Below are 12,807 nucleotides of genomic sequence, written 5' to 3'. Positions count from 1 at the left end.
GATGGCATTATGATGGCCAAAAAGTATTCTTTGAAAAAACTTCCAGAGAATAATATATCTAAACATTTTCACACTTTGCACATTCTCTTAAGTGCTTGATTGTGTGGCTTTAGGGAAAGACAAAGGTGAAAATTTCAACATGATGCACAATCCCTATAGAATGCAGTCATTCAAAAAATTACTTGAATTTAATTTAGGATTAACATTTGCAATGACTGTGATAAAATACAGTCTCTAAGAAGGTCTTCTTATGAGAGAGATATACAAATTAATATATACAGTACCTCCATGTTGGTTTAAATACTAAAAAGAAACTCCATTCCAAATGTGTTCTAAGTCTTTAAACTACTTCCAGTAACGTTGGTCAGGTAATTGCAACCCGCTTTAATTATCTGTGAATGACAAATTCATCTCATTCATCTTGTCACCAACATTCAGTACTTCTGCCACAGAAGGGGAAAAAGAAGATACCAGAAACATAAAAGAGGAGATTAAAATGTGGCAGAAAATAATTTTTCCTTCTCCAGTACCTTTGGACTTGGCCAGATTAATAATATCAAGTCTTTGTCGATATTAGCATGTTTTCAGCATCAGTCCATTTCAACTGTTTTGAGGCAAGTAGCTCGGTTTCATGATTCTTATAAATGTGCCAGTCTGAGCCTAACTGAATCTAACATTCAATACTTCTGTGCACGGAATGGGCTATAACTCAGGCCTAGGCTGTTGATCAGTCATCAAGCGGGCCTGAAGTTTGGCCACTAGAAATTCAGCCACTTTCATGACATCTTTTATTCTTTGTCTAGTCTGTAAGAAAATAATCTTTGCCTTTTAAATTGGCAACAAGTTCTCTCTCGTGGAAAAGATTGTGGACCAGTGATGAACTGGTCAGTTCCCATTGCTTTCAGGATTGCTTTAAATTATTTGCTTTGGTAATTATTCCATTCATGAAGCCACCCCTGAAGTCTTTTGGCTTCAAAGCATATTTGAACAGGACAATGAATTAGAAAGAGATTTATGTCCCTGTGGCTCTCTGAGTTGACCTGGCTAACTACACTGGCAACCTTCAAAACTCCTTTTGAACAAAGGGTCTTCTACAGTAACTTCTTGTAACAAAACTGCATTTTCTTACTTAAGAATATCAGTTCAAATCCATAAGGAGAAAAACAAAGCAAAACAAACCCACTCTTATTTTTATAAAAAATTATTCTTGGCAGAAAATGATGCAGGAACTAGATCAAATAGGCAATTGTTTCTTCTCACAACGGTCTGCAGTTAGTCAGTTCCTCCAAATGGAAAAAGAAATTTCACCTGATTCAACTCCCTTGTTTTAGCCGTTTATCAAACAGTAGTTACACCCCTACCTGCAGATATTTTTCCTACATAAACATTTGTATTCATTATCTTATTTGCAGTTACCAACACTTCTTCTAATATCCATATGAAATACGTATACTTTCTGTCTGTTTTCATTTATATAGTTAAATATAGGTGCATTAGAGAGCACTTTTGATACTGTACAATTTGGAAAGTCAATGAGAAGAACGGGAAAATAACATAATCAGGAGTACTTCTTTAGCATTTACAATTAGCCAAAGGTGTATCTTCATTTTCATTCAAGGCTTAAAAAGCATGCAAACTTTGGGGATAAGGGAGTATCCAGAATGAGAAAAACATAGATACTTCAGGTTTGATTCCATATGTATAAAGTTGCCCTTACATTGTCCTAATATTTGGATCGTTGAAGAAGTTTATAACATTTTCAATGACACGTAACATATGGATGCATAACACCAACTAATCCTTCTTCAACCCCTTTTACGCACTATTTAAACATGCTGCATTTGATACTTTTTGCTCAATCTTCCCTGGAATTTTCCCAGCCTTTAGGGACATATCTGCTAAGGGAAAGGTTTAATGAATTGCAAATCAGAAACCTTTATAATGCAGAAAGAAAGGCACTTCAAGTTTTCCTGAGTAAATTACATGGAAATGGGTCAATTACATAATAAGAACAACAATAATAACAAGAAGGAAAAACTTTCTCTATCAGGTTGTGATACGAAGTGTCAAAGTGACAAAAGCTAGAAAATTCAAAGATGCAGCACAGGCAAGATACAGCCAAGATACAGACCTCAGAGTCTTAGGATTAAATTCCAATTATGTGTCTTCTTTTGCAAAATGACTCTCAGAATTCTTAGTCAACTAGTTCTGTGAACTCCCTGTTATTACAGTAACATCAAACCATTGTAAGGAGGGCTGGTTCTCCTTCATGACAATTCTATTTTTAACCTGTTAACAGGCTGTTCTACGGTGCAGTTGAATTTCTTTGCCAAATGCATGGACTGCAGTCTAAGATCTAAGCTTTGATTACAACTAAAATAAAAATTATGAAACAAACATGTTCAATTAAAATGTTGCACAAGTAAAAATGAAATAAAATGATATCTTGGGTGGGATGATCCTCAGAATAGTTGTCACTGTGTAAATAAAAATGGGAGCAGCCTATTAAGAGTCTAACACCATAACGGAGTCCTTCAAAACCTTTATTTTTCTGAGAAGGAGACGTTAGATGGGAGATTGCTTTTCCAGAGAGAAAGTTGAAGATTATGAAAAGGACGCTATATTAAAAGGATAGATGGAGATCATCTTTTCTGCTTAAACAAACCAACAACCTTTCCTTCCTTATGCCAAAGAAAGGGAATTCCTCTGCTTCCTCCACTCCTCCCATCTGACAGCAGATTCAGTAATAGGAAGAGCCAGAGAAAACACTAGGAAGTCTTTGAGGTACTGGTTGAGTGGTGAGAGCTGACAATGGAAGTGTGTGTCCAAGAGGAGCAGTTCTATTTCAAGAAATAGATAATACACATAATCATCTTCACTCAAGTACATTAACTGCTTCTAATATTATAGACTTGTAGATCAGAATCTAGGAAAGAGAAAAAACTTATGTGCAATTTGGCAGGAAGAGAATGAACTCAGGAAAAGGGAAAAAGAAGGAAAAGTAATTGCGAGAGAATAAAGGAAAAGCAGCATATATGACTAGAAAATAAAATAAACCAATAAAAAACTAAACCAGAAAAGTTACTGATGTACAAGCACAAGAAAACTATGAAATTACTCCTCAAATATAAGGAGCAACTGGAAGTAACGTGCCTGGGAAGCATCAGTCTTCCAGGCAGATGACCAATCTACTCGCTTAGAGTCAGTTAAAGAAGGGAAGTGAGTCATAGGCAATAGTGGATCCTGAGAATAACTTTTTTGGTGGGAGGTTCTGTTTCTTTTTTCCTCTTTGCAATCATAAAGAAAGAGGAAGGAAAAAAAAAGGGTAGGAAACTGAAATGGGTTACCTGAGGATTTATAAATGAATGTGAAATTAATGAATTTACCTTAAAACAGCAAATACAGTATGCCATCGTATATCCTTTGCCTCTGACTTACTGTATGTATGAATTGGGTAATATTTGCACTGACCTGCTAATCATTGTAACTATGTAGATGGGGAAAGATAGTACCAGATTTAGAAATTTCTATATTAATATTATATATTAATTGGGAGCAATGTAAAGTTTAGACTATCTTTCACCAGTATAACAAACCAGTGATTTCTGTGTGCTCACCATTATCAATAGGATTTCGAAGCCACATAGTAACTAATGCTATGCCAGACAAGTTAAAGACCTAAATATACTTTTTGAGAAGAATGTGATATCTTACTTACCATTCATTCACCTAGTAAAACAGATTGCAGTGCTGAAGGCTGTATATGTGACCTATTACTGCATATATAATATCTATCATTTCTGTTCTGTACAGATGATGAATCAACCTTTAAATCAATTTTTTGCAAAGCTGAGTGGAAAGCAGGCATAAGATAAAAATCTGTCCTTCATCAATTTCAGATGATACACATACACATACAAATGATGTTGGCTGGATTGGCAAGAAAGCCTTTAATGTTTACAGTACCGTGCCTGGGACACCACTTCTAAATTACTACAAGTATTTCAAGTGGTCCCCAGAAGTTATCTGCATATGACTTCTCTTCAGGATGCAAACTGACAGTGTGCCAGAAGCCAAGTCAGCACCTTCTGATGAGTATGCCAGAATTGGCACGTCACCGTATTTTCAACAGCGTATTGCTGCTCTCCTGGCAGGGGTACCCTGTGTCTTTGGCTTCTTAACCGCACACATCAACCCTAGAGAGCCACTCAGAGGCTATGGCACTGCTGAAGAAAAAGGGCCTGGGTAGTGGTTAAAGCCCATCTCTGAAAACACACCCAACACATGCGTCCAATGCAAGAATTTTTTGGTACCTGACATGAAGTTGTTCCCCATCATTGGACTAGATAGAAGATAATCTACTTTTTCTAAATCATTGACATTTTTACAGTCTTTTAGGTGTTTACTCAGATGATGCATTGCTGAAGAATTTTATAGATTTTCGTAGTTTGTAGATATACAGAAAAATGAAGACTGTGCAGTACCAGTTAGGGAAAATTAGGAAACAGACACAAAACTAGTTGCCACAAGATACATTAAGGTCTGAGTTTACTTAGTGCAGGAGCTACTTAATTTTAAGTTGCAGCTTTATGCATACTTTTAGTTTTAGACTAAGGTCTTTGGTTTTATCATTTGTATATTAATTTCAGCCATCACAGTTCTCCTTTTTGACAACACTTGAATAGATTTGATGATTGATTTTCAAAAATTTGGAAGCGTACCAGCTGAAAAAATTCGATGGTGCAGAATGAGTTTACCAGTAATACTGTAAATGCTCTGGACACTAAAAGAAGATTGTAAATTCAGCACCTTTCACAGAAACCAAATTTGTTCAATGGTAAATACATTAGTCAAAGTTTAAAATAGTCCAACTTATTTAAAAAAAACCCCAATACCTGAAACCTTGTGCACTCAGATTTAGCCTGAAGTAAATTTTTATAGCTAAGTAATAAACAATCCAAAATAGGTTATATAATAAAAGTGCTGACACCATCTTAACTGCATCCTAGAGTTGCAAACAGCAATGCTATAATGAGTCAGACTCATTGTGTCTTTCACAGACATGGTTTCATTTTTAGAAGTACTATACTGCTGATGGCCCACATTTGCATTACATAAACTTTAATGATGAAATATCTTACCATTTCATCTGAAAAGTATGGAACAGAGATCATTTTTTGTTTAATTAGTTCTGAGTTTGCCGAAAGGCTTTAGGAACTAGAAATTTTGCAAGCTTGTTTTTACAAATTAGTTGTGAAGTAGAATCTGTCTTTTCTGTTTCTCCATCAAGGTAATGTGCTTTGCTCACATTTATCTTTTTTTTTCCTAATGAGCTGTTTCTGATAGTCAGCTGCTTTTTCTGCTCTGTAGTTCACTGAGGGCACCATGTTATCTGCATTATTCATTACTGGAACTGTGGCATACCTTGGTTAGAATCTAAACACAAAACAGTTTCTAGGCATAACTCTATGCCTTCTATAAAAATCATGAATTATGTAATGCACAAATCTCTCCACAATAACATCACTTCTTTCTCTGGCAAGCGAGCCAGCTATTTTTATTAAATATTGCTCATCTGCCATATGGACTCCAGTATTCAAGTTAATTATGAAACTGAAATATGGCAATACCCTCTGAATCTGTGAAATCATTTTCCAATTAAAACTATTTTAGAACACCACATATACAGAATAATTTTATATGATTTTGCACATCAAGAACAAGAGATTTTTTTAATCACCAAAACATTACACAAGTACCTGCATTTGTAGTCGCTCACAGTGCTCTACATAGAATTAAACATGCCTCAGTGAACATATTCTATCATTGTTTGAGAAAGCCACAGTAGCTGCAGTAGCTGCAGAACAAATGTCAATAAAGAAACAACTACAAAGCTCTTTATTCATGATTGCTGGTTCTACTATTCTTGGATTATTCTTAATGTTACATATGTATGCTGTATGCGATTGAAATGGGTAGTATGTGGAAAAATTTTCCGAACTTTTCTTCTAGACTTGTTCTAGGATTAACATTGCTGAAATTAAGGAAGAAATCTTTTATTTTTTTCATATGAACAGGATGATTTGCCGCCAGGAGGAAAATGTTTATATGGTTAGACATGTATTTGGTATGATGAATTAGAGAAATGCTTCATGATGGCATCTAGCACACTTTATGCTGAAGCATAAAAGCATGATATGTAGCACATTGAAAATCAGCATAAGCAATTGTTGGTAAATAGCTACATAGTGCTTGCTGTTTTGACATTCTTTCACTGAATACTGTATATGATTCTGTGTATTTTAATAGTGCTCCTTAATAATAAAGTAGGGTTGCCTTCAGAAATTTCCTCCAAAGGGCACTGTTCCTGTTATATGTAAAATGTACTCCGCAGTTATCAACTGCATTTCATGTATGTTGCTAATTCAAAGTGACTGAAGAAGCCGTATCAAAACAAGATTTTGCAACATCCTGGTCACAAAAAATAATGTGCTAATTCAGCATGAAGGTGTCCTAATGTTTTGCTGTGCTCATACAAAATCCTGCATAGGGATTGAGTCCTCACTTTCCAAAAAAAACCCTCAGATCGTAGGAGAATACACAGTGATAATTAAAATTATATTCTCACAGAGTTTGATAGTTCATTAGAAACTGAGCTGAGCTTTTTCCCAAGTTGTCCTCACTTGACTGCTTATTCATAATAACACAATGAAGGTGTAAAAAGTGATGAGTGAGAAGACACAAGGAAAGGGGTGGTAGTTCTGGTATCTTCCAGTGTCACAAGTGCTTAGTTACTGTGTGCTCTCTCCATGTTGGGAAAGTTACTGACTGGATATACCTGTAAACTGGATAATTTTATTTTCTTAAACTAATTGATAACTTCCTTTTCCTGTCTTGGGAAGCCAATGAATAATATAATTGGAAAGAATCTTCTAAGAGACACTCTCGTGAGTGAAGAAAGGCAGAAGGCTGTGATGAAATGAGAAATGTTTGAAATAAAGAAGTACTGCTGATGTAATGCATGTGGTCATTTATAAGCCTTGGTTCTATCTGTCACTTTGATTAAGAGGTACAGAATAAACACATTTAAATGTGCCTGTAAGACTGCAAGCATCATCAAATACTTCTATAAGATCCTTAGCACTGTTATTAAAACATTTGATCAATGAAATAGAAAAAAATATACAAACAACTTCTACAAATGATCCAAAGGCTGAGAGAAATTTTAAATAATGAAAAAGAGAGGTCACTGATACTGCGTGATCCTGTTTGCTTTGGAAACTGAGTATAAATAGATACTATACATTTTAATAATGCCACATATTAACAAAGAAGCATATTTTACAGAAAGAGTAACTATCCAAGAAGTAGTAACAATAAAAAAGGATTGGCATTATGAGAGATAAGCAGCTGTACTTGATTTCACATGATGAAAGTCAAATGCAGTACATATGTAAAGGACATCCTTGGGTCAGCGTAGGCAGTTATTTCACACTAGCCTTACCCCTTCAGAAACACTTTTTTTATTGTCAGCATCCTCAGTTAAAGAAGGATGGTATAGTTTGCAAATAGTGCAGATAAAACACATGTAAATGCTGTTTTACTGTGGTAAATAGATGAGGTCAATACTGTTTAATGTCTTTATTAAAGATGAGACAAAATGCACCCTCAGCAAGTACACAGACTTATCAAACTGTGAAGAGCTGACAATACACTGGAGGGCAGGGCTGCTATCAAGAGGGACCTCAACAGATGGAAGAAATGGGCTGACACAAGCCTCATGAAGGTAAATGCAAAGTCCTGCACCAGGAATAGAATAAGCCATGCAACAGTACAGGCTGGATGCCAAATGGATAGAAAGCAGCTTTGGAGGAAAGGACATGGAAGATCCCAGTAGACAACAAGATGTACATGAATCTGTAGCGTGTCCTTGCAGCAAAGAAATCCAACCACATACTGTGATGTGTTAGCAAAAGCATTGCCAGCAGGTAAAGGGAAGCGGACATCCCCTGCTTCTCAGCACTTGTAAGACTGCATCTGAAGTATCATGTCCAATTTTGAGCTCCAGCAGAGTGCCACAAAGATGAAGCACATATTATGTGGAGGAGATTTTGAGAGACCATAGTCCAGCTAAGAGGGTTAAGGGAAGATCTTATTACTGTCTTCAGCTACATAGCAGAAGGCCATAGAGAAGATGAAGCCAGATTCTTCTCAAAGTGCGCAATGATAGGATGAGAAGGATGGACACATATTACAACATGGAAAATTTGGAGAAGATATTAGGAAAAAGAAATTCAGGAAGAGGCTGTCAAAACCTGAAATAGGGATGCTGAGTGTTGTGGAATCTCCATCCCTGCAGATCTTCAAAACTCAGCGGGGGCAACCTGATACAGATTGTCTCTACTTTGAGCTGGGAGATCAGGCCAAATGACTCCCATAGGTCATTGGAAATTACTTCAATTATGCTATGAAATTATTCCAGGACTGGGAAACAGACATTACAGTTTCTCAAAGAACTGACTCTGTTAGCCCCTGTCTCTCAGAATTACCACAATGAATAAATACTTACACAAGAAACCAAATGTTAACAATTGAAGACACGATCTGAGGAAAGATCCAGCTTCCAGAAGCTGGAGCTAGATATTCGGTCTAGGTACAACATGCACATTTTTAACAGCACAGATAATTAACTACTAGAACAAAAGTTGTGGTGGAGAATCCCATTAATGGAAATCTTTAAATAAAGATTAGATTTTTTTCTAAAGATATCTTGTTGTTCAAATGGGAATTAATTCAGGGAAATCCTATGGTTTCCTTTAAACAAGAGGTCAGATTAGGTGATCACAGGGGTTCCTTCCGGCTTTACAGAAAATGAATCTGTGATCCCTAAGTCCTTCTTTAACATCATAACGTATATGATACACATGTTCCAATTGAGCTCTCACTTTTTCAAAATGCTGCCCTATGGATTGTCTCAGGACACAGATAAAGGCAAAGAAAGCTTTTGAGCATGTCTGAATTGGAGCTGTCTCCTCTATCTTTTAATGTAAAGGAAAATAATTTATCAAATTGGTAGATCTGAGGTCAGAGACTTTCTAGAAGCTAACAGTACAGATACTCTCCCTAACTCTGAGCCACTGGCACAGTCAGCTATAATTACCAGCAAGGTTATTATGCATCCACAATGACAAGCCTGTATTTCTACCAACAAATACTTAAGCTTTAGGGGTATCCTAAATTAGCTTTTTTTTCCCCTTGGGACCTTGAGAAGCAGAAGATTCTTTGGCTGATGAATGAAACATCCAGACCAGAAAAATGTAACAGAAACAGTGAACATATTTCTGTTGGAGAACAGAGAGTGATAGAGCTATTACGCAAATCTAAACATAATTCTGGACCAAATTCTGTTGAGCATTTGAACATTTGATATTTGGACTGAAGGTCCAGAATATTTTGGATGCTTAGCAGGCATTCTCCAGCTCTTGAAATAAGTTTATGAATTTTCTCAGAAAATATAGAATTCAATACATAGATTGATATGCTAGAATTCTTATTGATGTACTAACTGTCTTTTTACTGACCATTATCTGTCTGTAATAAGGAGTGTGAATTCATCACATATACACCTTTCACCTTTCACAATCTGACATGCTTTTGTACAGATATTGCCCATACATAGTAATGTGTTTTAAGCACTAAGCTATTAACCTGTCATCGTAGAGTATTATCCAGCACTCCATACTAACATGAGTAGTGCTATTGTAATAACTGACCTCAGTATGTTTGACTTATACAGAAAAGTTATTTAATAGACTGGATTTCTTATTAGGATATTTCTTTCTAGCAGATTGCACAGGCAGTGATAAAGTCTATATAACCTGAATTATTTGACAAGGAACTGATCTGGAAATAGTTGCTGAAGGCCTCTTTCATCTCTTGTAAAACTCAAAAGAGGCAGAAACGAAAGAGAGATAAGATTCAACTAAGAAAAGGATGGTTGATAACAATAATATGCATCCCCGATTACAAGGAAATGGTTGAAAACTTCATTTAACTGTTTCTTATCGTCTAAATCCAGTAAAAACAATATTAATAGTTTTGATTAGGATTTTTTTTTCTACAGGAAAAGAGAAATTGTGTACAACTGATGTAATGTGATGGCAAATACATAATACTGCAGGTCCTCCAAGCTGGAACTCCCATTGTTAATCTTAAGCATTCGAAAGGTCTTTGCATTATCAGATCTTTATATTTTGAGCTAATAGAAGCATAATACTAGAGCAAAGCAACAGTGGAAGAATATAGAGTCCCCTGTGGCTGCAATTGAAGCTCTAAAAGCCTGTTTTTCATTTTTAAACTGTTCCTCTGGGCATAGGTAATGTTCAAAGAAGCATTTTAAAGAGAAAATGAAACTTTAAAAGCTTCAAAATGCAGTTGTAGGAAATCCAAGATGTCGTCTGTGACATCTCCTGTCTTATTGATAGTCTTAAGGGAAACAGCAACATTCAGAGCTTCTCTTGCTACATCACAACACTTTAGAAAAGGTTGGCCATGTCTTTCCAGAGGATCACTGCAACTTTGCAAAATCAAAGTCCTTACAATGAAAAAAAAAAAGAAATGGCTGCTTTGTTTGAGAGAAGTTTACTCCAACTGAAGGACTAGAGCTTTTTAAAGAAAAAGAAAAAAAAATTAAAAATTATGGTAATACTGAGCATACAAAGCAAGTGAAACCAGGAAGAACTATGTGTTCCAACTTGTAATGTGATATGCTTACAATGGCAGTGACTATATGCAATGCATATACCCAGAGCTGGGTGAAGAGCTAGTGACAGGGACTACACAATGTCAGACAGATGCCTGGGTGAACATGGACTGGAAGTGGACAGGCATGCCGACAAAACCTTTCAGATCTTACAAGTGTCTGGTTTCTGCAATAGCCAAATACTGCCAGATTGTGAATTCTCATTGACAAGTTTTATCTTAAACTTTATTTGTGAATAAATAAAGGAAAAGGAACCTTGCAAATTTTGGAAGAAGTTTCTTGGGATTTCTGAGTAATTCTTAAAATACTTGAAAACCTGACAAATTAGAAACTTTCACTGTTTCTCAACTGACCAGCTTCTGAGATCATCCAGACTCCACTGGGAACTTTCACAGTACGACAGCATTCTCTTGTTCCTTTGGCACAGTTCGTCTTCAAAATCAACTTAAAGCAACAATGTCAGCTTTCTATTTTTTTTCATCTTTATAAAGACTTACCTAAAGAACTAAGAAATGACAGTCAAACACAAAATTCACTCACAGAAGAAATGAGAGAAAAACATATTAACAGTATGATCACAGATGCCTCATTTCTTTGGGAAAAGACAGCAATTCCGGTAGAATCTGATTTCTGCCACTGAAACAAAACTGGGAAAAAAAGCAACTTTGAGGCAAACTGTTTCAAAACCCTTTAAAATTCTTTATGAAGTGATCTTTAAAGTCTTTTTCTTCCTAAATAAATCCTAACCTGTACACTAGTACCTGTACAGCTGTAGGTATGTAAATGAAAGTAGTCATATATGTTTGAAATGGAAAGTTACCAGTAAAACTGTAAGACTAGACACAGAGAAATAAAATGCTGGGAGTCAAAAGCATTTTCTGCAAGGACACACCATTATAGGATAAGAATTTCAAACTGAGATAGAGGGGAAAAATCCTCTGAAATACGTTTATCAGTGAATGACCCTGATCAGCTATGTTCCATCTGAGGAAGATCATTACAGTAGACGTCAGGGTAGTGCAGGAGACAGGTTAAAAATGGCTTTCAGATTATTGACACTTACTTTTTTATTAAAGTTTATTTACAGCTGGAGATGAGAGAACATAGGCCCAGAATTATGGAACTTCTTAAAACTCCAGAGATTGTATCTTTGAAAACCTTTGCAAAATTCATAAAGTTTGTATTTCTTGCATTAATCCTATCTGAATGGATGTCTTTCAAATGCAATGCTCTAATTCTTTCAAGTTTTTATATTTTAATGTATTTTCATTTATGATATGTTTTCTGCTGAATTTCTATCAAAGCCTGAGCCTTTCTTGAGCAAAGCATGTGCTTAAAAGCTTTGCTAAATAGGGAGGGGATTAAATAAGTGTAATGATTTAAGTTCTCTGTCTAGTCAGGATTTAAAGGCCGTATCTAGCACATAGCTGCCTGCCCAAAGGACAGACTCTATTGGAATTACACTTTTAAGCTTACAGCTCACCTGCAACTATTTTCTGTTCCTTTATAAATCTGAGATTTTCACAGAACAGACACTGATGATTGATGCCTGAAGATGTGCGTACAATTAAAATGCACCCTTGTATTCCTGAAGGGACATATTCTTCTCTAATCAATTGGAAAAGATAAAAGAAATCTGTAAAGCTCCAACTTCTTAAAAGTGAAGCTTGCTTTAGGAGAGAAAGTGGAGTATATTTACACATAGATTGAGCTCTAAGAAATGGAAAAGAACATAGGTGATGGTTGGCTACTTGCAATAGCAAATTAAAAAGGAAAGTTCTAAATACTGATTTCTAGTGGATTTTCTCTGTCAGCTGCAGCTGAGAATTATGTCCCAAACTTTTTTTTTCATTAATAAAAATTCAATAGACAAAAATCCAGCTGCAGACACATTTCTGTTCTGAAGAGCTGATGTAAGAATATATATATTTTTTGATAGTTTCTGAAGGCTATTTAGAGCTAATGATGGAAATAAAAGATCATTCAAAATCAGATGTAGTAATTCAATACTGCTAATCATAATAATTCATTTACATCACTGCCCT

The sequence above is a fragment of the Gymnogyps californianus genome, chromosome 8, assembly GCF_018139145.2.
Source record: "Gymnogyps californianus isolate 813 chromosome 8, ASM1813914v2, whole genome shotgun sequence".
Lineage (NCBI taxonomy): Eukaryota > Metazoa > Chordata > Aves > Accipitriformes > Cathartidae > Gymnogyps > Gymnogyps californianus.
Note: the sequence above shows the minus strand (reverse complement) of the source record.